General features: G+C 37.3%; 1 protein-coding gene across 2 annotated transcripts in view; it reads right to left on the reverse strand.

Annotated features, from left to right (window-relative positions):
• LCLAT1 (lysocardiolipin acyltransferase 1) overlaps positions 1-27,341 on the reverse strand; it is a 181,612-nt gene that overhangs the window by 125,895 nt on the left and 28,376 nt on the right. Inside the window, exon 2 of one of the 2 annotated variants that reach the window (XM_017501947.2) lies at positions 7,111-7,214. The exons of the other annotated variant lie outside the window; for it this stretch is intronic. The gene's annotated coding sequence lies outside the window, so the exon portion shown is untranslated. The remainder of the gene's footprint in view (positions 1-7,110; positions 7,215-27,341) is intronic. 2 annotated transcript variants of the gene reach the window in all.

A 27,341-nucleotide genomic window follows, 5' to 3' on the forward strand; every position in this document is an offset into this window, starting at 1 on the left:
TGCCTCAGCCTCCCAAGTAGCTAGGATTACAGGCATCCGCAACCACACCAAGCTAATTTTTGTATTTTTTTAAGCAGAGACTGGGTTTCTCCATGCTGGCCAGGCTGGTCTCAAACTCCTGACCTCAGGTGATCCACCTGCCTGGCCAAGCATATTGTTTAAGCAACTGCCAACTCATTTATTCATGAGACTAGGGGTCAATAAAATACACACAAAACCAACCAACTCTATTATACTAAAGTTGCACTTCTTGCATTCTACTCTACTAACTAGGGAACTCTAGAAATTCCCCATTTTTTCCAAAAATGTAGGAAAATGAAAATTAACTTGTGCTGACTTATATTTACATATTTAAATATATAAGTATGGTTAAATGCAGCAAATTATATATTTATATAACTACATATTAATAATCAATCTAAACTCAATTCAGATTCAACAAACTTTCCAATGAAAAACTCTCAACATATTTTGTGAAATATGTTCATTAGTGATCAGTAAAATATAAATTAAAATAAGGTACCATTTTCCTTCTATTTCATTAGAAAAATTGAAATGCTTATAATATTTAACATTAGCAGGGCTATAGATGCAAATGTATTTTTCTATTTTGCTACTAAGACTGTAAATGAAGTACCACCCTATATGTTAGTAATAAGGCAGTACTTGTAAAATAGAAATGTGCATGTTTAATTAAGAATAATTATATTTCAAGAACTCTACAATGCAGAAATATTTATAGGAGTACACAAAGAAATGGGTACAACATTGTTCATGTAAGTATAATGTGGAATAATAAACAGTGGGCAGCTGGGTGTGGTGGCTCATGCCTATAATTCCAGCACTTTGGGAGGCCGAGGTGGGCGGATCACAAGGTCAGGAGATCAAGACCATCCTGGCCAGCATAGTGAAACCCCATCTCTACTAAAAATACAAAATCAAGCTGGGCACGGTGGCATGTGCCTGTAATCCCAGCTACTCGGGAGGCTGAGGCAGAAGAATCACTTGAACCAGGGAGTCAGAGGCTGCAGTAAGCCAAGGTCACGCCATTGCACTCCAGCCTGATGAGGGAGACTTTGTCTCAAAATAAATAAATAAACACATACATACATACATACATACACACACAGTGAGCAAAAATAAAGCTTACTAATAAGAGAAGGGAGAACATTTATTTTAACATCTGTTATGAAATACTAAGCAGGCATTCAAAAGAATAAGAAAATTCACATCTCTGATATGACAGGGTATCTTTGATATTCAGTAAATAAAACCAATTGCAAAACATAATAGATGGCATGATCCCACTTTTTGCCTTAACAAGCCAAATTTTTAAAAGTGTGTACACCTGTAAGTACACATATTTCTAGGTGTATTAATAGATCTGATTTCAATAGAGGGGCATAGTAAGCTCACGACCATGCCACAAAGAGGCTATCTGGAGGTAATTATCCTCTCCTCAATCTCCATCCACCCTTTTATCTCCTGCAAGGGCTTCCTTCCCCTTGACCTCAAACTGAAAATAAGGGAAAAGTGCTGCCCTGCAGGTCTCCTGAGGCAGACGAAGGAAAAGAACGGAGAGCGGGTGCAAAGGGCAAAGAGAAGACATTCAGAAGAACAATATGAATGTAAACAAAATGAGAAGTTACAAAGCATTACCTAGAATATGCTAACTGTTTTTATTTATACATACATAATACAGTGGTTTTTTGTGTTTTTGCTTACATTTGTTAATTTTGATAAAAACAAATGTGTCATGAAAGAAAATAAGAATTGCAAAAACTAAAAACAAAATTAAAAAGGTCTGAAGAGATTCCACATTAAGATGAAATATCTAATTCTGTTCTCTCAAAAAACATACTAAAAATCCTACACTTACAAGGATAAGGATAGCCAAAAAGAGAACATTTTAAAAGCTGGAAAGCAGAAAGCCAAATGTTGACTACCTTGGCAGACCCAAAAAAACAAAGTGTAAGCCAGCAGAGGAAAAAGCTGAGAACAAGCCCACAGAATCCTCCTAAGGCCTCAGAAGCAGAAGCATCAGGTACCACTGAATGCAAATGGGGATAAATGGCAGTTTGCCAAAACAGAGAGGATTAGGTAAAGAGTGAAAAGCAGGTGGATTCCTAGATTCCCTTCTCTCTCTGCACCTCTGGGTAGCCGTCCCTCTCCTATCCCAGCATAAACCTGCATGTCTATTCTCTAGAGAGGGTAAAACAGTTTCCCAATTAGGAAATGCACATTTTAGGGCACGGACTGTGAGATTAAGTGACAATATACCTGCAGAATCCTGAATGCTAAAAATTCAAACCATCTTCCCTGGATGGGCTATCAGATGGCTGGCAACAAGATCTTTAGACCTACGCCAGCTGTACTGTAGAACATTCTGGAATGATGGAAATGTTCCCTAGTTATGCTGTCTAAAACTGCAGCCACTAGCTACATGTAGCCATGGAACATCTCGAGTGTGGCTAGTGCTACTGAGAAAATGAATTTTTAACTTAATTTTATTTAAATTTAAATAGCTACACATGGGTAGTAGCCATGGTATTGACCAGCACAGTCCTAGGCAGAAGACTGGAGCATACTCTCTGGGGAGTCTGAGGAAGATGAAAATACAGAAACAGGCCAGGTGCGGTGGCTCACGCCTATAATCCTAGCACTTTGGCAGGCCAAGGCGGGCAGATCACTTGAGGTCAGGAGTCCCAAAATACTGAAATTTTGGGGATTCCCTAATAAACAGCCCACATAAATCACCCCTCAGTAAAGCTCAAAGTTCACAAGGCTCACCTACATGCAAGCCTCTACATGGCTTTCTAAGTCACCCATTTTTTATTATGAACAGGTAACGAGACTTCTGAACAAACAATAAGTAACATTAGAGACTAAATTAAACAGAAAAAAAGTATACTTGAAGGAAATAAACTATTCAGGGAGAAAAAAAACTTCAAAGAAAACTATCTTTAACATTTTTGAAAAGACAAGAAATACTGCATTCAGGAAACAATAACATGTTCCTGTGGGAAAATAAAATGAAGAAAAGAAATATCCAGAGAATAAAAGAGCTACTGAAAGTTTAAAACAGCAAAAATGAGTAGCAAAAATTATATACAACAAAAGAGTTAGAAAATAAAGTTGAAAAAAAAATCTCCCAAAAAGTCCAGCAGAAGATAAAGAGATGGAAATTAGAAAGAATATGAAAGGGCCAAGACAGGAGGTCCCGTATGCCAGTAATACAAGGGCCAAAAGGAGAGTTGTGAGAAATTGGAGAGGAGGAAATCGCAACAACAAACTCAAAAAACTTCCCCCCAACTGGAGTCAGAGACATTCCACATTAACAGAGCCTACTAAAAGCGAAGAAAACGGATGAAAACAGATGCTCACCAAGGAACATCACTGTAATGTACAGGACAGTGGAGACAAAGAACATTCCACAAACCTTCTAAAGAGGAAAAAAACAGATCACATACAAAAAATTAAAAATTAGACCAGCTTTGAACGTGTCAGCAGCCAATACCAGGAGCAAGATAAAAACAGAATAATGCCTACAAGATTCTAAAGAAAATTATTTCCAACCCGTCCCTGTAGCAAGTGTTAGGATAGTTAGTATAAAACACCATCAGACATGCCAGGTGTCAAAGTGACTTCCCATGAAGTCTTTTTAAAACAAGCTACTGGGAAATGGGCTCCACTAAAAGGAGTAAGCAAAGACTGAAGGAGATTTGAAATACAGCAAACAAGAGATCATCACAGATGAGAGGCCAACAAAGATAACCCCGAAGAGAGATTTCAGGATGACTACTATACATAAGATAGAGAAGGCATTCAGTCCAAATTTTGAGAGGATGGCATAAGAGGAAGACTCTCTGAAAGCTATATCTCCAAAATCCTTGCTACTAAACAAACCATCTGTTTGAGTCAAGAATAAACCGCCCAGGTGAACCTGGCACAAATTCGCATCTGTACTTGGCTTCTTGACCATGCGCTAAAAAAATTCCTGCTCTCCCTGCCACATTTGGCTTCCACATCAGCTGATGGCACTCATTTTATCTGTCATAAAATACTCTGCTTTGATTGGGCATGGTGGCTTATGCCTGTAATCCCAGCACTTGGAAGGGCCAAAGCAGGTAGATCATTTGAGGTCAGAAGTTTAAGACCAGCCTGACCAACATGCGAAACCCCGTCTCTACTAAAAATACAAAAATTAGTCAGGCATGAAGACATGCACTTGTAGTCCCAGTACTCAGGAGGCTGAGGCAGGAGAATCACTTGAACCCAGGAGGCCGAGGTTGCAGTGATCACGCCACTGTACTCCAGCCTGAATGACACAATGAGACTCTGCCTTAAAAAAATGAAAACAAAACAAGCAACCAGTACTCTGCTTTGACCTAATCCTTAAATATGGAGACAACGCATGATGAATTTAGAAACAGAAAATATGTTCCCACTGGACAGCTAACACCTGCAGAGTCATGTCAGATGCCCTGACTATGGTGAGCCCTGTTTCCTAGAACTCTTTCGTGCACGAACTTGTCCACTACTACAGTGTTCTATTTCTTTTACTTTTTTCTCTTAAGACGGAGTCTTGCTCTGTCACCCAGGCTGGAGTGCAGTGGTGCCATCTCGGCTCACTGAAACCTCCACCTCCCAAGTCCCAGTTCAAGCAATTCTCCTGCCTCCACCTCCTGAGTAACTGAAATTACAGGCACATGCCACCATGCCCAGCTAATTTTTCTATTTGTATTAGAGATGGGGTTTCACCATGTTGGCCAGGCTGGTCTTGAATTCCTGACCTCATGATCTGCCCACACACAATGTTCTATTTCTTAGGGATCGTGGCTACATGTGTGTTTGCCAACAATGAATTTTAAAATATCTACAGCTAACCTTGAAAATTTTGCCAATCTAAACATGTATTAGTTTTCACACTGCTGATAAAGACATACCTGAGACTGGGCAATATACAAAGAAAGAGGTTTAATGGACATCCAGTTCCTCACGGCTGGGGAGGCCCCACAATCATGGCAGAAGGTGAGAGGCACATCTCACATGGCAGCAGACAAGAAAAGAGAGCATGTGCAAAGAAACTCCCCTCCTTAAAACCATCAGATCGATGGCCTGGTGCAGTGGCTCACACCTATAATCCCAACACTTCGGAAGGCCAAGGCAGACAGATCACCTGAGGTCAGGAGTTCGAGACCAGCCTGATCAATAAGGCGAAACCCTGTCTCTACTAGAAATACAAAAATTAGCCAGACATGGTGGCACATGCCTGTAACCCCAGCTACTCTGGAGGCTGAGGCACAAGAATTGCTTGAACCCAGGAGGCAGAAGCTACAGTGAGCTGAGATCACATCACTGCACTCCAGCCTGGGTGACAGAGTGAGACTCTTGTCTCAAAAACAAAAAACAAACAAGAAAACCCCATCAGATATCGTGAGACATATTCACCAGCAGGAGAACAGCACAGGAAAGACCTGCCCCTGTGATTCAATTACCTCCCACCAGGCCCCTATGAGATTTGGGTGGGAATACAGCCAAACCATATCAACACACAAACCATATACCATAAACTCTTCTAATTATATGGTCCATCAGCAACAACAAAAAATGTTTTTAGGGGCCAGGCTCAGTGGTTCACACCTGTAATCTCAGCACTTTGGGAGGCCAAAGTGGGAGGACTGCTTGAGTCCAGCTTAAAATCAGCTTGGGCAACATAGTGAGACCCTGTCACAAAAACAAAAACAAAACAAACAAACAAAAAAAACACTAGCAAGGCATCGTCACGCAAACCTATAGTCTCACTACTTGGGAGAAAGGCTGAGGTAGGAAGATCCCTTGAGCCCAAGGCGTTAAGGCTGCAGTGAGCCATGTTCATGTCACTATACTCCAGCCTCGGCAACCGGGTAAAACCCTGTCTCAAGAAAAAAAGTCTTTAGTGGTCACTACCACAACCCTCAGTGGAAACAACGGGGAAAGAACAGCACTTTTATTTCATGTACTTTTATATTACTCTAGTTTTTTAAAGTATAAACATGTATTAATTTACAATTAAAAATATTTGAAGATAGCTGACTAGACGACAGATGAAACAGCTGCCACTGAGGGACTGAGGTGGTGCTCTAACAGATCTTCAGAGGGAAGGCACCAAGAGTGGATGGAGGGAAGGCACAGAAGCTGGGCTGAGAGGGGAGGATGCAGAGAACCTTGCACAGGGCTACCACCCATAGGGACTAGTTCCTGGCCCTCAACAACTCAGGGGAAATGGATGACTTGAACCAGCAAGGAGTAATCCACTCTTGCCACCTGCCTCTAGAATTCAGCAGGAGACCCTCGACCACCATGGACACTTGAGTTGGCAGGGAGAGCTGCTTAGAGAAGTAATGGGGCAGCAAGCCTGCCAGAACTGAGAGCAAACCAACCCCAAAACTAGCAGAAGGCAAGAAATAACCAAAATCAGGGTTGAAGTGAAAGAGAATAAAACACAAAAAAACATTCCCAAGATCAACACACCCAGGAGTTGGTTTTGTGAAAAAATTAGTAAAATAGACTTGCTAGCTAGACTAATAAAAAGAGAAGATCCAAATAAGCACAATTTGAAATTACAAAGGGGATATTACTGAGGGACTTCTCTTCCCGGGTTCACGAGGGGCATGGTTTCAAAGGCAGGAGTTTCCGGGCTCCACACATCCATCCTGGAACCAGAGGGATTTCAAACATAAAGGCCTTTGTCTAGGTTTCCCTCGCTGGGGCTAGGCAGGGAAAGCCAGGTGGGCTCCTTTGTCCCAAAAACCCACCGAAAGCTCTGTGAGGAGAGGGCTCTGTAACTCAGAGTTGTGGACCAAGTCACTAATCAGTATCAGAGTCGAAGATCAATCACTCCAGAAGAAGTTTGAAAGAACTCTTCTCATTGGACGAGAACATGAATGGGAAGGGAATATCTCAAGGGTTAAAATCCCAGCTGCTCCTACCTATATGATTCCTTCTCAGGGTCCCCTCCCACGACAGCATGGGAGCTGTCTTTTTTTTTCTCTCTCTCTCTCTTTCTAATAAATTGCTTTTCCACAAAACTCTTTGGGTCCATGATATTTATTCGAATGGCAAACTCACCATGCCTCTGGGGCCCCTTTCCCCATACTTTGGGGTTAACGAGGCTAAGAACCTCTTCAGAATGGGGAGTTGGATATGCTCCCCTGGTTATATTACCACCAACCCTACAGAAATAAAAATAAAAATAACCATCAGAAACTACTATGAACACATTTATACACACAAACCACAAAACCTAGAAGAGATAGATAAATTCGGGGACACATACACCCTCCCAAGAGTGGGCCAGGAAGAAATCCCTGAACACATCAATAACAAGCTCCAAAATTGAAACAGTGATAAACAGCCTACGAACCAAAAAAAGAAAAAAAAAAGAAAAACCAGAACCAGACTGATTCACAGCGTAATTCTATCAGATGTACAAAGAAGAGTTGGTACCATTCCTACTCAAGCTATTTCAAAAAATTGAGGAAGACAGACTTCTCCCTAAGTCATTCTATGAGGCCAACATCATCCTGATAGCAAAACCTGGCAGAGACACAATAAGAAAAGAAAACTTCAGGCCAGTATCTTTGATGAACATTAATGCAAAAATTGTGAACAAAATAATAGCAAACTGAATCCAGCAGCACATCAAAAAGCTTATCTACTACAAGCAAGTAGGCTTTATCCTTGGGATGCAAGGTTGATGCAGCATACACAAATCAACAAACTGTGACTCATCCATAAATAGAACTAAAGACAAAAACCACATGACTATCTCAATGAATGCAGAAAAGGCGTTCGATAAAATTCAACACCCCGTTCATGTTGAAAACTCTCAATAAACTTGTCTTTGAAGGAACACACCTCAAAATAGTAAGAATTGTCTATGACAAACCCACAGCCAACATCATACTGAATGGGCAAAAGGTAAAGGCATTCCCCTTGATAACCGGCACAAAACAAAGATGCTCTCTCTCATCACTCAAATTCAACATAGTATTGGAAATCCTGGCAGAACAATCAGGCAAGAGAAAGAAATAAAGGGCATCCAAATAGAAAGAAAGTCAGTCAAACTATCCCTGTTTGCAGATGACATGATCCTATACCCAGAAAACCCCAAAGCCTTGGCCCCAAAACTCCTTAAGCTGATAAACAACTTTAGCAAAGTCTCAGGACACAAAAATCAATGTACAAAAATCACTAATATTCCTATACACCAACAGTCAAGCCAAAAGCCAAATCAGAAACACAATCCCATTCACAATTGCCACAAAAAGGATAAAATAACTAGAAATACAGCTAACCATTGAAGTGAAAAGATCTCTACAAGGAGAACTACAACAGCGCTCAAAGAAATCAGAGATGACACAAACAAGTGGAAAAACATTCCATGTTCGTGGACAGAAAGAATCAGTATCATTAAAATGGCCATACTACACAGAGTAATTTACAGATTCAGTGCTATTCCTATTAAACTACCAATGACATTCTTCATGGGACTAGAAAAATCAACTATTTTAAAAATCATATAGAACCAAAAAAGAGCCTAAACAGCCACAGCAACCCTAAGCAAAAAGAAAAAAGTTGGAAACTTCATGCTACCCAACTTAAAACTGTATTACAGGGCTAGAGTAACCAAAACAGCATGGTACTGGTACACAAACAGACCAATGGAACAGAATAGAGAACCCAGAAATAAAGCAACACACATACAACTGTCTGATCTTCAACAAAGCTGACAAAAACAAGCAATGGGGAAATGACTCCCTATTCAATAAATGGTGCTGGAAGAAGATTGAAACTGGACTCCGTCCTTACACTATATACAAAAATCAACTCAAGATGGATTAGAGACTTAAATGTAAAACTACTCAAAACTATAAAAACCCAGAAGGCAATGCTATTCGGGACAAAAGAACTGGCAAAGATTTCGTGACAAAGATACCATAAGTAACTGCAACAAAAGTAAGACTTGACAAATGGGATTTCAGAAAACTAAAAACTTGCACAGCAAAAGAAATTATCAACAGAGTAAACAGACAACTGACAGAAAGGGAGAAAATTTTTGTAAACTATGCATCTGACAAAGGTCTAATATCCAACATCTATTACTTAAATTTACAAGGAAAAAAAACCATTAAAACCATGGGCAAAAGACATGAATAGACACTTTGCAAAAGGAGACATACATGTGGCCAAGAAGCATATGAGAAAAAGCTCAACATCACTGATCATGAGAGAAATGAAAATCAAAACCACAATTAGATACCATCTCACACCAGTCAGAATGGATATTACTAAAAAGAAAAAATAACAGGTACTGGCGAGGTTGCAGAGAAAAATGAATGCTTATATGCTATTGGTGGCACTGTACGCTAGTTCAACCATTGTGTTAAACAGTGTGGCAATTCTGCAAAGACCTAAAAACAGAAATACCATTTAACCCTCCAATTCCATTACTGGATGTATAACCAAAGAAATATAAATTGTTCTCTCATAAAGTTATGTGCATGTATATGTTCATTGATGCTATTCATAATAGCAAAAACAGGGAATCAGCCTAAATGCCCATCAGTGGTAAAAAAAAAAAAGAAAATGTGAAAAAAATACACGAGCCATAAAAAAAAAAAAAAAAAAAAAAAAATGAGATTACGTCCTTTGCAGGAACATGGATGGGGCTGGAGGCCGTTATCCTACGCAAACTAACATAGGAACAGAAAACCAAATACCACACGTTCTCACTTACAAGTGGGAGCTAAATGCTGAGAACACATTGACACACGGAGGGGAACAAAACACACTGGGGCCTACTGAAGGGTAGAGGGTGGGAGAGGATCAGGAACAATAACTAACAGGTACTAGGCTTAACATCTGGGTGACAAAATAATCTGTATAAGAAACTCCCATGACACAAGTTTACCTATATAACAAACTTGCACATGCAAACCCGAACTTAAAAAAACAATTTAATAAAAATTTTGAAAACACATCAATTAATCCCTGTTAGAATTATTTTTTGTTATAATCTCTAATCCAATACTCTACTAGAAAAGCAGTCTATGAGAGTCAGTTGAAACAAATATATCAGACAACTTTACAATTTTTCCAAGACAACTATAAGTTGATTTTTATTCAAATGACAAAATCAAACACATTAAAGTGGACATGAATATCAAGTATTGGCTATATAGTACATGCATATACAATAACAGTCATTACAAAATTATCATTAGCAATGAAAAATAGAAATATTTTGAAAGATAGATAAAATAATCAGAACCTGATTACTGAGATTATTCTGCAATCTGAAGGAATTTATGTTCACTATTTATGCATCACTCTTCTTGTAAGCTTCATAACCAGACACAAACTGATTTAGTTTTTTTAACATTAGTGAAATATCTGAGCTGATTAATTTCTTTTAAATCTATGGACACATGCTAATTTGCACAGCCTCATTCTGATGAACATGTCTGCATTTTCTTTCTAACTGCTGTTAAAGAGTTTACGTAAGCCTTTCTGGGCAATCTACAAGGATCCATGTACTTTTGTTTCGGAACTTAGTAACATAAACCATCCTGCCTGATGAAATGGTATGCTTCTTTATTTCCCCAATGAGAACGGTATTTGTTTTCCTTTTGAGTCCCAAAGGATAGAAGGCTCATGGCTAAATTTAACATTAAATTCCAAGATGAAAGATTATGGCTATTACTATCTTTTTCTCCTCTTTCAATCTTTTATTTGTATTCTTAATAGCATTACCACATATGTCTTTTATTACAAAAAACTTTAAATTATTTTAGAAAGCAGATTATTAATTAAAAATAGAATGTCACCATTAGTGACCTTACTCATCCTTACTTATTAATTTTAAAGCATTGTCTCTATTAAAGTATGGTTTTGAGAAACCACTAGAAATATTTAAGAATTTATGTTAAAAATATTCCAAAGACTGAAAAGTATACTCCTTTAATAAGCAAATCATCAGAAGAAACAAACCTTAATCTGTTTGGAAAAAAGAGCAAACAGGAAAGGAATAAACTACACAGTTTCATTCTTTTGGAAACTGTATAAAAGAATAACACTTTCCTAGGAACAAAAAGAAGTTACAAGATAACAAAGCTTTTTAGTTAGGGAGAACTTAGGAGAAATAAAAGCCCAGTAGAGCAATTCTGAGCAAACACAACAGGAGAGTTAAAAAGCAGAATGGGGCCAAACTTCAGTTATATCTACCCAAAATGAAGCAAGGAAGAGCTTTCAACCATTAATGGATTTCAATAAATAAGACTGATGATTCCCTCGGGGGAGTCTATTTTGAGAGTTCTTAAACCAGGATAAAGGTGATTAGGATTATCTCAAAATGACATTACTTATCTCTTATTACTTACCTCTTGAGGTTTACCGAAAGGTTTAGTGTGAATTAAATATTCACAGTTCTCTAAACCCTGATATAATTCTCTTGCTTAGAATTTAAGTTAATACGTAGAAAGAATTAGCGTATATGCTGTATGATTCTACTTATCTAAAATTCCAAAACAGATAAGCTACATTAAATGTTATAAGTATGAATACTGGTTATCCTTGGGAGGTGTGCAGCAGGTATAGCAACTGAAAGGAGCACCACGGAGCTTTTAAGATTTTGGTAACATTGTTTCCTGAATTGGTTGCTGCTTACACAGGGTGCATTCACTTTATGAAAATTGAAATTTTTGATTTATGTACTGCTCTATATCTATGTTATAATACAACAATATTCACCCCAAAATGTTACATATATAAAATAATTTAACCTGGGTATTTTAGAAATAATTTAATTAGACATACATAGTTTATAGGAAGAAAATACAAATGGTCAATAGATGTATAAAGAAATGTTTAACTTCACTATTTTCAAGAAAATACAAATTAAAACATTAAAACTCCATTACCCTCTTCTGTAAATTGTATTAAAAAATAAATAAATGTCTACATTTTGCCTTTGATATTCTAAAAATCATTGTTGGTGTCCTTGCCTTCACAGCTGGAGGGAGTATCAAGTGGTATACCCAATTTAGAAGGCAAACTGATAGCATTAATTCCCTCTTAACATTTACCCTAGAGAAATACTCAGCTAAATGTAAGATGTTTCACTACAGCATTGTCTGTAACAGAAAACAGAAACATTAATGTTTGCCGATGGGGAGAGAGCTAAATGAACTATAGTACATCCAAATACTATGCAACAATATGCAGCAGCTGGAAAGAATGCAGTCAAGCTGTATTTTCTAAATTGATCTGCTCTCCAAGATGTACTGCTAAGAGAAAATGCAATACCATTTTTGGAAGGCAGGAAACCATACCCTCCCCCAAAAAACATAATGCCATATGGTTTACATAAATAATTATAAATGCAGAGAGATCTGTCTAGAAAAATATCTGCCAATAGTACATATGGTTTCCTTTATGGGATGGGACAGCTGTGAATGAGGATGGCGGTCAAAGGGAATTAAACCTTTCTGTAATGTTTTAAAAAAACATTTCCATTTCTTACTTATAGGGCAAAAAGGAAAGAAGGGAGAGAGAGGGAAAAAAAAGGGGAGTAGTAGCTTAGGCATAGCCAAAGTAAGTTGCCTGTCAGTAACTGCTACTTTTTCCATGATCCCATAATCAAGGCAAAAATGATTAATGTTAAGGTAGAAATAACCCATATCTCCTAGGCAGATGATTGCCTACCATATATTAAGCTCAAAGTAAATTTTCACAGACAAATTAAAAAGACTGAAAACATAAATTGAGATAGGAATGATAAAAGTATCTTAGTAAACTAAAACTACATCGGTATCACCAAGGATCCTGAGCCTAATAAAACCATCATCGGGTTGACTGAGTAGCATTCACCTCTCTCCACTTGAAGTTTAAGCTTGTGTTTTGTTTCTCCCTTCATGAGACGCACCCAGAAAAAAAATACGATAAAAGAATTGAGTGATGAAGGTATATAGACTGTCAGAAAGCAGGTTTACTGAAATTAAATCTACACAAAATATGAACCTATAAATATATATGTTACATGTAATATATGTGTAATATATATGTTATATGTGTAATGTTATATATGTATATATTATATGTAATATATGTTGTCTATGTGCTGCATGTTATATGTGATATATATTTATGTAATGTATATTATATGTAATATATGTTGTATGTATGCTGTGTCTGCTGTATGGTATATGTGTGATATATGTTATATATGTATGTAGTGTATATTATATGTAGTATGTTGTATATACGTTGCATATGTTATAGATGTAATATGTTATATATGTTATATATACACAAATATATAAACACATACACACACACACACACACACACACACACACACAAAGTCCCTTAAGGATAAACAAAGTTCTAGCGGAAAACAGTTACTTTAAAAGTTACCAAAAACACAATGGTCATTTCTGACTATACTCATGTTTACGGTAGTGAAAAGCATACAGTTTTATAAAAAGAAAAAAGAAAAAGAATCTGTCTACATTTACAAAGTTATTTTAATCACTTCATTTAAACAGAAAATAAGCATCAGTCAGTCATTCCACAATCATTAAAAACTCATATTATTTGCACTATCAAATATTAACCATCTTTGGGCAAAGTACAAGGATAGTAACATGGAGACTGTGCCCTCCTATGGGTATCACCTAGGTAGGGAAAGAATGAATTTCAATAAGGGAGAAAGGAAAGAAGATAAGAAAGCGTATATTAAACGCCAAGTTCATAAGAAAAGCATCAGGTGTGTGATAGTGAGTTCATAAAATCTTACAAGCCTAGATCTAGAATTAAAATCACTGAGCTTTAAACATCTTTCAGCATACCTACAAAGGACGTCAGGCACTAGAAGGTTGAGGGCCCAGACTTGTTCACAGAGGCCAGTTGTGACAGAGTCAGGCTAAGTAAGACTTTGTATCTCCTGTGGCCAGCTGAGTGTTCTTTCCATTAGAAAGGGATCTTAGAAGACTAAGGAAAATCAACTGAAACACAGAAAAGAAATTAAGATACAAACAAGGCCTGAATCTTGAGGAAGGACAGTACTCAGTCAAGCGAGGACAAAATGCAAAGACATAAAGAAGCAGACTTCTTGACATTATTTTTTACAGTACACACTGCACAGTGATTGGTTTAGTCACAAGAAGTTTTTCCATGGTCTCAGATTTCTGTTGGGTTTTGTTTCTTCCAATTTTTTCAAACAATATGAATTATCAGCAGCAAACTTATTAAAATATCACCAATTTTTTTCTGCTCAAATAGCAAGTACACTGTATTTCAACAATTTCCTGTTATTACACAAAGTTTCTTTACAAGATGTAAAAGTTAAAACCACATACACCCACACCAAGTGGAACTCTACTATGTGAAATCATTTCAGAATGATTAGGGTAACTCTAGTATACTCTACCTACCTGTTATTTAAGGGACTACTTTTCTTGTTCAAATTACTTATTATAGTCCTCAAAATGTTAAACATAGAGTTACAATATGATCCAGCAAGTCCAGTCCTAGATACATAAACCCAAATGAAATGAAAACATATGTCCCCACAAAAACAGGTATATGAATGTTCATAGTGAGATAAAAGACCTGTAGGACTTGCTTTCTGGTCACAACCCTGCTGACCAAAACAGGATCTGGCCCAGACAGGATGAAGTGAAAAAACAGGCAGGCGTCCACAGATGGCAAGGAAAGCAATCCCTAGCTGCCCTCATTGCTCATTAGCATAAGATACTCCCACCAGCACCATGACAGTTTATAAATGCCATGGCAATGACCTGGAAGTTACCAACCCCTTCCTTGGCAAGGGCTTAGAAATTACTGACCCTTTCCTAGAAAGTTCTAAATAACCCGCCTCTCAATTTGTATTAACCTGCCCCTTAATTTGCATGCAACTGAAAGTGGGTATAAATGAGTATAAATGCAACTGCCAAGAGACCATACATTGCCTACTGTGGGCCCAATGCCTATGACTTAACCCTGTTCCACAAGGAACAGTACTGTTCAACAAATGACTGCTGTCACTGGCTCACCCTTAAATTCTTTCCTGGGTAAAGCCAAGAATCCTCCTGGGTTAAGCCCCAATTCTGGGGCTCACCTGTCCTGAATCAATAGCAGCACTATTCATAATAAAGGTGGAAATGACCCAAACAGCTTTCACTTGTTGAATGGATGAACAAAAGTGGTATATCAGTAGATATTATACTAAAGACAGAGAGAGAGAGAGAGAGAGAGACAGAGAGAGAGAGAGAGAGAGAGAGGAGGTACTGATGGTATTGATACATGCTACAACATAGATGGACTTTGAAAACACTATTCTAAGTGAAAAAAGCCAGTCACTAATGGCCACATAGTATATGATTTCATTCACATGAAATGCCCAGACCAGACAAAGCTACAGTGGTTCCCTAGGGCTAGGGACAGTGGGATGTGAGGTGACTACTAGTTAGTACAAAGCTTATGGTAGGGGGAGGGGGGTGCGTCTAAAATGGGACGGTGGTGATGGTTGCACAGCTCTGTGAACAGTCTAAAAACCACTGACTTGTACAGTTTAAAGGAATGAATTGTATACGTGAATTATATTTCAAAACAGAAAAATAATGTTACTTAGCTGAGAGATTACCAAGCCATGAATAACTAATCAATTCTGCCCTGGAAGTCATCAATGCTGAAGGAAAACAGAAATTGTAAAGGTGATCTTTACCTAGCACCTTACAAATTAGAAACAAGAACAAATGCAAGCAAAGCCAGAGAGCAAAAGGGGACCAAAAACTAGAGAGTGAAATGACTGAACAAAAAAAGGACTAGATTGAAATACACCAAAATGTTACCAATGGCTATCCCTGTATAGTGAAACTATTGTTTTTTCCTCTCTCCCCTATTTTTATTTTCCAATTGTGTGCAACTAGTGTTATTTTTACATATTAACAAAAAATATCCCAGCAACATTTGTTCCAAAGAGAAAAATTATAAACTAGGATTTCTTACATTAAAGGACTGGATAAAGCTCATCTTTATGAGGGTAGCATTAGCTGCTAACATAAAGTATAAAATCTGAATTACACAATGTTAAAGAAACTGGTCCAATGTTTTTCATACATAAAAAAGTTGATATTCAGACATTAATCATTTTTTTCTAATATAAAATTATTGGCATTCATTGAAAGGCATAAAATGCCACTGTTTCAGGGGAGGGCATCTAACAAGTGATTTGACTGGACAAGGAATAAAATGCTTTCCTTCATGTTTCTTATTATAGTCAATTCTTTTTTCTTTTCTTTTTTTTTCTTGAGACAGAGTCTCACTCTGTCACCCAGGTTGGAGGGCAGTGGTGTGATCTTAGCTAACTGGAACCTACCTCTTGGGTTCAAGTGATCCTCCCACCTCAGCCTCCCAAGTAGCCAGGACCACAGGTGTAAGGCACCATGACCAGCTAATTTTTTTTTTTTTTTTTTGGTAGAGACAGGGTTTCACCATGTTGACCACCACACTCAGCCTACAATGAAATCTTTAAAACACAAACAGCTCGTATTCTTTACAAAATCTACAGTTATGTCATTATCTTTAATAAAATACTTTTTTAAAGTTACAGACTAATGCACACTGAATGAACACACCGCCATTTTGTCAAGTAAAACAAAGACATCTGTTACTGAAGCACTGGGGGTTTGGTCTACGTCTCTGCTGCTTGAAGCACAGAAAGCCAGTCACTAAGATGAGTACTGCCAGAGGAAAAAGGCTTTAATTGGGTGCACAGCAAAGGAGATGGGAGATCAGTCTCAAATCCATCTTCTTGCCAAACTAGAATCAGGAGCTTATAAGTAGGAAAGAAATATACCTACATGCCAAAACAAAACAAAACAAAAACAAAACCAGGAATTAGGGAGGGGTAAGGAAGAGGACTTGGTCAATAGGCAGTAGGTGGTTGAGTAAGGCAATCATGGTGGGTGAGGGGGTTGGTGTCTCACTGTCTAGATATGGTGATTTGGTAAGTTTCAGTTCCCTGATACTATCTGGGAGGCCTGATGGTTGGTTTACTGAAAAAGGAACTCAGATAAGACAACTGTAACTTTCTTGGGTTTTAAGCCTGAAAGGGTCAATTTCTATGTTTATTCAAAAGAAACTATAAAATCAGTTCTATGGGACAATTGGGCTGATTTCACATCTGTCAGTCATAATATCTTTTAATCGATACAAGCAAAATGATGAAAATATTTAAATTAGTTTCCCTCTTACAGTCTGTTCTTCACACAGCAAAGGATAGTTTACCCACAGTGATTCATAAAATGTATATTCAAGGGTATAGCCTCCTAAAACTGTATGCTGTTATATATAAGTATTTTTCCACAGAGAAGATCCCTAACATTTTTCAGAGGGGTTTGTAAGTAAAAGGAGTTAAGGCACTATTGCTTTAGAAAAAGAATTCAACAGCAGTCTAAGATAGTCTTCTGCTGGAAACAAATTCTAGAGAAGTGCTTAACTCTCAAAAAACTATGTTGTATAATTTTCATTCATGAAACAAGCTTATCTAGGCAATGAGTAGAGCCACAGATAATGCATATATGGTCATTATTCTACAAAATAACTCTAACTTGAGAAGTCAAAAAACCACGAAGTACTGAAGAAAAGGCAGAAACAGATTTACTACTTATGTATATATTACAGGTAAAATTATTTTGTTTATACTTATTGGCATTAGGTTTTGTTTTTTAAATACTTGAGATGTTTTCATGATTAATACCTCATCATATGAATGAAATCAAGTAAGTTTTGATTCAAAGCATTTCTGATTGAATTCTATCAACCATGGAATTCTGTGTGAATGTTACAAATGTTATTTTTTTTTTTACTTATTCTCAAGGACAATGGCTTTATATAAAAGTATATTTTGTACAAACAGTATCACAGTTAATTACTGAAACATCTGCTTGGCTATTAAAATGCTGAACCTTTTATTCTCTAGATTTACAAAAATCAAATTAAGTAACATATAGAGAACGACCCCACAACTCTCTCTACGTATCTTAAAGTGTTTCATGTAGCACATTCTTACCATTAATAAATAAAAACCACAGATAATTAATGTGACTGCAAATAAATCTCATGAAGCCTTAAGAAAGGCAATTGATACTCAGAGGATTTTTAAAGATTATTTACAGCATATACAGATGAAACTCTTTGATGGACAAAAAGAGACTATTTTCAGAAGAGTATAATCATTAAAATATCATGGAAGCCATCTCTGAAAATCTGACCAATTTAAAAACCACATTGTCTATAAAATCATATATCATGGAAATTCAAAGTTCAAACAGGCTTTAGAGATAACTTAAGTCCACTGGCTAGCAAACTTCTGGGCCATGAAACCCTTTATCCAAAAATACCACCAAGAAGTCTCATATAAAATAAATAAAAACACAGCAGCTCTGAATCAGAGTCCAACCCTACTCCTCACCTCTGCCAGGACCTCTCCTCCCTACGAGTGTTAAAGAACATCATCTGAAATCAGTGGCCCAGGCAAACCCTTTCTATTCTAGATTGAGGTAACAGAGATCAGATTTACTTTTGTTTTCCTTAATGCTAAGAAAATTTTTATCCAGACTGCCTGATGGTTTACATCTTATTTAATCTTCATTTAAAGTTAGTCACAAACACATAATTTTAGATACAGAAGAAGCCTTATGGCAGGCTTCCCACTCTCAGTCTGGTCTCTCCAGTCTACTCTGCCTATATTAAAATTGGTTGCATTAAAAATGAGTATTTTTTCAGGAATCATTAAAAGACATGGAAAAGAGAAATGCTATATAAAGAACTTTACATACAATATTCCAATTCTCACAATTCTATAAAGTAGTTAACCATACATCCATTTTACAGCTGCAGAAAGTGAGCTCAGAAACATTTAAACATGCCCATGAGAGAGGATAAAGAAACCAGTCAGGCAGGCAGTTGGAGTGGGTCTTGGTAAAATTTCTTCAAAGAAGCCTGAAAACCAAACTGCAGGCCCCTGATAGGAAAGAGACCATGTCCTTGAATGGAAATACTTACTCTGTGAACCCAAAACCCTTTTTGGACATATCTCTCTCCTTGGCATGCCTTAATCTCTTACTTTTCACCTATTTGACATATGCCTACCTTTCTGTAATCAGCCACCAGCTAAGTCTTCATTTATGTAGGGTGAATCATCATTTCAACCCGATTGGTCTCGGGCCAAGCTTAAACTTCAGTCCCTGACTGGTCCCAGGTCAAGGTCCTGGGCCAAGCCTCCACCTCTGCCTCCAATTCTTTACACTATCGTATCTCTTTCTAAGTGGTGCTTTCTCTAAAAGAGCCTCCAGACCAGTCAGCACATTCCTCATCTTTCCAGTGCATAAAATCCCCAGACTCAGCCTCACAGCTGGCAACCTTCTTTCAGAACCCCTCTCAGCTGCAGAGAACTTTTCTCTTTTGTTTATTAAACTTTTGCTCCAAATTCACCCTTGGTGTCCATGCTCCTTTTCTTGGTCATGAGACAAAGAAGTATGGGTAACACCTCAGACAACAAGACTGCTTCACCTAGACTATATAACTGGCAAGCAGTGGAGTCAGATTTAAACCTACATCCATTTAACTCCAAATCCTGAACTATTTCCAATAAACAACTTCACATTTGTATAGCACAAATTCCAGGCTATGAAAGAAAGGAGGACTACATTGTGCAAGCAGAGAAAAATACCATATATCCTTCAAAATAGTATCAGTGACAGTTGTCTACTAATATGAATAACCTAAGTTATTGGCATCACTGAAATGAGGTGGTGAAGGGTATGGCTGACAATGCATTCAAAAATAAGAAGAAATAAAGTAACAGGAAGACCAACAAAGCAAAGCTCAATTTAAATTAATGAGGCCTAGATTATGAATGTAAAGAGTTTTAAAAATATTCAGAGAATCAACAATGAGAAACCAAATCATTGCACTTAAGGAAAAGCATTAAGTCCCAAAATGAAAGAAAAAAATCTGTCAGAGGCTGCTACAAATGAGTAAATAACAATTTATTCATAAAAGAGTAGGCCAGGCACGGTGGCTCATGCCTGTAATCTCAGCACTTTGGGAGGCCGAGGTGGATAGATCACGAGGTTAAGAGATTGAAACCATCCTGGCCAACATGGTGAAACCCTGTCTCTACTAAAAATGCAAAAACTAGCCAGGCGTGGTGGCACGCGTCTGTGGTCCCAGCTACCTGGGAGGCTGAGGTGGAACAATCACTTGAACCCAGGAGGTGGAGGTTGCAGTGAGCCGAGATTGCACCACTGCACTCCAGCCTGGCAACGGAGCAAGACTCCGTCTCAAAAAAAAGAGTAAAATGTTTTTTCAGATATTTACCAAAATGCCACAAAACAGTTATTAATGCAAAGTCTACTATTTTTAATAAAAACTCAGTTTTTCTCCAAAGGATTTTTATCCTTGATTACCTGGAATCCTGATAAAAAAGCAATTCAGTGTAAAGGCTAAAAAATATATAAAATTAAACTACTAGAATTCCACATAACTAATAATTACAAAAGCAACATTCTAGAAGTTATTGGAGGTAGCACTTCTCCAAGAAATTAAATCAGTTAGTGAGATGAAAGTAAAAAGGAACTTGAACTGGTACCAGGGTTACCTTGTATTGTGTTTACTTCAAGCACCTCTGGTTTATATCACAAAATGTTGAGTCTAGAGGATATACACAGGGCATCTTCCCTAAGTATCAGTTTTACTTTATTTTGGAAATAATACTTTTACCTTCATACACAACCACATAAAGTAGATCATAAAAGTCTCATAAAACTTACAATCTAGCAGGGGAATCTAATTCTGAAATAATAGTGACATTGTAATAAAGGCCATGAAAGCTATAACAAGAGTTGTATGCTCTTCTAGGAAGGCCAGAAATAATAACAGTAGTACAGCTAAAGTAGAGAAGCTTTGGTTTGGGTTTTGTTTGTGGGTTTACTGGGGGCTGCCTGGGTGGAGACAGGGGCTTAAGAGAGGAGAGTGTGTACGGTATCCTGCATCCCTGGGCAGGTAGGTGTTTGTTAGGTTCAAGGAACTGAAATAAGATTTAGATGAGCATTTTTAATAATAAAAAAAGGCCCATAATATCTTTATAACTCTAGAGAGGAAGGATGCTAGGCTTTTAGTTAACACTAACCCATTGCATATGCATATGACACATTACAATGTTTACAAATCACTTTCCTTTATGCTCTTATTTGACCTTTGTGGCAACCTATAAGAAAGAAAAGGTAGGAATTTTACAGATGAAGAAATGGTTTTGTTCCCTAAGGTCATAATGCCAGATAGTGGAAGCACTGGAGGTATCTCTGATCCTACTGAACGTCCTCCAGGTATCATACACATGTCCACATGTCCACTACCCATACAATACCCAGCAGAAAGACCCCAAGAAACTCCACTGAAAGGCTACTCTGTGCCAAGAGCAGAATCAGAGGCAAAAGGTACAGTGAGCTGGCACTATCCTACAGGATTTCCCCAACAAACTAATTCAGAAAGAAGGATCCTGATATGGTTTGGGTCTGTGTCCCAGCCAAATCTCATGTCAAACTGCAATCTCCAATGTTGGAAGAGGTGCCTGGTGGGAGGTGGCTGGATCATGGAGGCAGATTCCCCCTTGCTCTTCTCATAACGTGAGTAAATTCTCACAAGATTTTGTTGTTTATAAGCGTGTAGCACTTCCCCCCTTTCTCTCTCTTCCTCCTGCTCTGGCCATGTAAGACAATCCAGCTTCCCCTTTGCCTTCTGCCATGATTATAAGTTTCCTGAGGCCTCCCCAGCCACACTTCCTGTACAGCTTGTGGAATTAAACCTCTTTTCTCTATGAATTACCAGTCTTAGGTAGTTCTTTACAGCAACGCAAGAACAGACGAATACAGACCCCAATATGTTATCCGTATCTCCACAGCAAAGAAGCCAAGAATAATACATAACTACATACCTCATTAAAAAATAAAAAAACATTTTCATGTAATCTTTAGAAAAGTCATGAGGCAAAGAAGTCTTATACCTACTGACTGCTTAGACTTATACTCCAGGCCTCACACTCTACTAAAAACCACACCTACGTAATCCAACCAATGCCCTCTCCTCTGCCCTTTCAACTCCACCCTTACTTTCTTTACCTATGAAATGAGAAGACTGGGGCTCTGTTAGTGGTTCTCAACAAAATGACACTACCCCACTAAGAGCATTTTGGAAACCTGTTGGTGCTTTATCTTTCTTCTTCGGTTTTTTTGTTTGTTTGTTTGTTTGTTTTGGGTTTTTTTTTAACCTTCTAGCATAATCGTACCTTCTACAGCATTTTAAATTATATTCCTTTTATTTTTCCTTTATATTGCAAGTAGAGAATTTATGGATTCATATTATTTATGGGGGCAAAAATTTTCATTAGGAATTTCATTTCAGGACACTGAGAGTACTAGAAATATTTATTATGGGCCAGGCGCAATGGCTCACACCTGTAATCCCAGCACTTTGGGAGGCCAAGGTGGGTGGATCTCCTGAGGACGGGAGTTCAAAACCAGCCTGACCAACATAGAGAAACTCTATCTCTTCTAAAAATACAAAATGAGTGAGGCATGGTGGCACGTGCCTGTAATCCCAGATACTCGGGAGTGGTGAGCCAAGATCATGCCATTGCACTCCAGTCTGGGCAAGAAGAGCGAAACTCTATCTCAAAAAAAAAAATAAAGAAATATGTATTATGAAAGGAGGACTCTGAGTTGGAATTAAAAATTAATAGACTAGATGATCATGAAGGTTCTTTCCAGTTCTATAGTTTACTGATTTCATGAATATTTTTACCACAAATTATGAGAAAAAGAACACTGATAAAGAAAGTGTACATGATGATTTGTGGGCAAGAACAAAAAATTCTAAATCTGCTTCTGCACTTGATTAAATAATTAAATTTGTGGCAAAGTAATTACATCTTACTGCCTAAAATGTTATACATCAGAACACTGTGTACTTTACTTTTAAGAAAAGATTAAAATGTCAAAAGGAAAATCAATCTTATAGTAGGGACTTAAAAAAACAAATTCAAAAGGAAGCTCTGGGATTGGTCAAGATTTGGCCCATATGTCCCAATGATCAATTTAAAAAAAAAAAAAAATCACACTTTATGAAACGGTTATAGCATGAAATGAACTTGGAATCATTAACATAAATACATTTACTATACTTCCATCCACCCCCAAACTGAGAAATTGGTGATACATTTCAAAAAAAAAAAAAATCAAAAATGATTGAAACAGAAAGGTGATGCTTTGAGGATCAACTGATCAATTTTCCATGGCGAAAGCAGAGGAGAGAATACAGATGTTAAAAAGACATGGCATCCCTTGAGCAAGCCAACATTGCAAAGCTACTGCAGACTTTTTAAAAAAAATTAATAGAATGCCTACTATAGGCTAGGCAACCCCCCCCCACACACACACACTTACACACGTTATACATGTACTTGTATTTACAAGTTTATATTTTTTAATCATAGCATTTAATAATCATAACCTTTCAAGGTAGATATTGTCCACTTTTACTTATGAAGAATATGAGGTTAAAGGACAACACAGGGATTTCCAGCTATCAGGACCAGGTGAAACAAGTCTTTTCAAAATTAGCCTAAAAGCCTCTGAGGAAAAAAGCTGTCAAACATTATACAAACTTGACTTTGTAGAAGAGTTCTGCTGAACTTCACCCACTGACTTAATATTATATATGAAACTATTTTTTTTGTTTTTTGGTTTTAAGACAGGGTCTCATTCTGTCGCCCAGGCTGGAGTGCAGAGGTGCAATCATAGCTCACTGCAATCTCAAATGCCTGGACTCAAGTGATCTTCCTGCCTCCTCATCCTGAACCGTTGTGGCAACAAGGCACGCACCATCATACGTGTCCAATTATTTTTTTATTCTTCTGTTTTATTTATTATTTTTATTTATTTATTTTTAGTTACTTAATTGGTTATTTAGTTATTGGACTGATTGATTGCAGAGATGGGGGGATCTCATTATGTTACCAGGCTGGTCTTGAACACCTGCTCTCAAGAGATTCTATCACCTCAGCCTCTCAAACTGTTGGGTTATAGGCGTGAGCCACTTCGCCCAGTCAAAACTAATTTTTTTTTTTTTTTTGAGACTGAGTGTCTCTCTCTCTGTCACCTAGGCTGGAGTGCAGTGGCACCATCTCAGCTCACTGCAACCTCCGCCTCCCGGGTTCAAGTGATTCTCCTGCCTCAGCCTCCCAAGTAGCTGGGACTACAGGCGTGCGCCACCACATCCAGCTAATTTTTGTATTTTTTTTTTAAGTAGGGACGGGGTTTCACCACACCGGTCAGGCGTGTCTTGAACTCCTGACCTCGTGATCCACCAGCCTTGGCCTCCCAAAGTGCTGGGACTATTTTCTAAATGCCTAATTCTTCTATGTACTAAGAACTTTCATAACCATTACCTTATTTGATATTTCGACATTTTATCTCAGTTGGTATCATATTTAAGATATTCATGTTATTTGATAGCCCCTATTATTCCAGTCCATAAAGGAAGAAACAGAAAACAGATCGATGGTTGCCAGGGGTTAGGAAGAGAATGCGAGACAATAAAGGGATAGCATGAGGAGTTTTCTGGAGTGGCAGAACCGTTCTGTATCTTGACTATAGTTGGGAGGGGTTACACAACTACACATACATTAATATCTACTGATGTATGCCAAAAAAATGTCAGTTAAAAAAACTTAACTGTACTTCCTTATCAGCATGATCTAGAACATGTTTGGTATAAGAATATTCCTCCTGGACTTCATTTACTTTCAATGCCACAGTGTTTAGCTCAAAATAAAATGACTTTGTAGAAATACTTTAGTCCTTTGATTGTTCAGTTTTTCTGTACATTCCCATAAAACAGATGCCAATTTATTTTTTAAAACATCACTAAGCTCTATTGATATTTCAACATTTTAAAAATCCAAGTTATAACAAAGTCGGACTTTACAAAAGTTACTGCCTTCCAAATTTCCTTGAGTTCTACTACATGAAAATCTATATTAAATAAGAAGAAAGTCTATTTTAAGTCTCTACTCATAACCATTTTAATTTTAAGAGGGAGGGAGACAAAATTTACTGAGTATCCACCTCCACATGTGTGCCAGACATTACTGCAACTGTCTTATTTCACTAGATAATCTCACCACCCCTGGAAAGGAGTTGCCTTTCCAATTTTACAAAGCAAAAACATGGGGTTCAGCAGGTTAAACAATGTAGCCCATGGGTCTGAGCTAATAAGGTAGTAGGGCCAAAATAAGCCAAAGCTTTTTTAAAAAGAGCTAATTTTAGTGTGCCCCAAAAATAAGGGTATAAATTTACAGTATGTGGAAATTTATAAATGAAATTCACAGAGTCAATGCAAAATACTGATTTGTCATCTCTAAAAGTAGAAAATTGTCAAGTTATTTGCTATGTGATAAAAATTCTTTCAACCAAGAAGTCTGACATTATGCTAACAAGACAATTTCATGCACTAGATTTTACTAGTAATAAAGAAAGCAAGCTCTTTGGTATTGCCTACTACCAAGAACTAAAAATATCTAGCATTTTATATAACTTATTAGTGATATCCATCACATAGCAGTAACTCAAGGATAAAGTATCATATACCCAACGTTTTTTTTTTCCTTTTTTTTCTTCCCCCAACTCTTAACTTCTTAAAGGGTCCAAACACCTACTCTTAAACTTTAAGGTCTTCAGCAGTCTGGCCCCAAGTTAATTTCTGAAATTTCGTCTAACTATTCAGCTAACACTCTACTCAAGCCACAGCTGAATTCTTCCTGTTGCCCAAGCTCAATTTATACCTCCTCACGTCTAAGCATTTGCTCATATACCCACTTTACTCCACTTAAGGAAATTCAATCCATCCTACAAGTAGCTCAATTCTCTCCTCCTACAGTAACCCTACCCAAACTACCAGTTCAAAAAGTGTCCTTTCCCTAGAATTCCTGTAAGACTTACGTATTCATAATGTACTAGTGTTACTATGTTAAACTGATATTTATCTGTTTTTCATGTATGTCCTATTTCTACATGTCAGAAACCTGTTACATCTATTTTTGTATCATCCACACCTACTGGGTAGCCAGAAAATATGTATTTTTTAAAATTTTAGGCTACAAGGATGGTACTTAATGATCTGCATATGTACCCCAGAATGTAAAGTATAATTAACAAAAAAAAAATGTTTGAAGAGAAAATTTTTTAAAAAGGGATGATACTTAAATATATGTATTGATACATATGACATGATATATAAATGCCTAATATATGCTCAACCTAGACATAGTATTACAGTTTCCCTTTGGGAATAAAAATGTTTAAAACACACATTTTATCTTTCTTTGCAATTAAAGCTTCTAAGCAGAGTAAATCCAATGGCAAATTCCTATATTCCCTTTTCTTATCACTCATTTAAATTATAATCAGTTTATTGGTTATTATTTCGGCCATATACACTTCTCCCTGAAAGTCCAGTTATACCATCTACACATAACATACACAAAAGTTGTGGAGTACTACCACAAATGCAATTAATATGCTAAAATTAAGGCATAAACAACCAGCCTTAGAAGTGGTAGCTATAAATAAAAATTATTCACTCTTAGGAAACTAAAAATAAATCTACAAGAAAAATATAAATACAAGCTGGTACTAAGGCCACCAGCTAAGCTTGTAAATTCTAGTGGGTTATCTATGCACATACTACCATACGAAATCTGAGAGCCAGAAATACAGCAAATCATAAGGTCGCCTAGTTTAATGAGGCAATAAAACACAACGGTTAACAGCACAGGCTCTGGAGGCAAACTCTATACAAACCCTGTCTAACTCCATTACTCACTATACTAACAATGTAGCCTTAGAGCAAGTTAACAACCTCACTGTGCCTCCATGAGTAATAACTGTACATACCTTAGGATAAGTATTGAATTAATATATGTAAAGTGCTTAGAAGAGTGCCTGGTATGGTAAGTGCTCAATAAATATACTACTGAATTACACATGGTGCTAATATGTCTATTGTTTCAATTAATATATTTTATCAAACATATACTTTATCCAGTCAGGCACAGTGGCTCATACTTGTAATCCCAGCATTTCGGAAGGCCAAAGTGGGCAGATCACAAGGTCAAGTGATCGAGACCATCCTGGGTCAACATAATGAAAACCCGTCTCTACTAAAATACAAAA

The sequence above is a fragment of the Cebus imitator genome, unplaced genomic scaffold (assembly GCF_001604975.1).
Source record: "Cebus imitator isolate Cc_AM_T3 unplaced genomic scaffold, Cebus_imitator-1.0 Scaffold286, whole genome shotgun sequence".
Classification (NCBI taxonomy): domain Eukaryota; kingdom Metazoa; phylum Chordata; class Mammalia; order Primates; family Cebidae; genus Cebus; species Cebus imitator.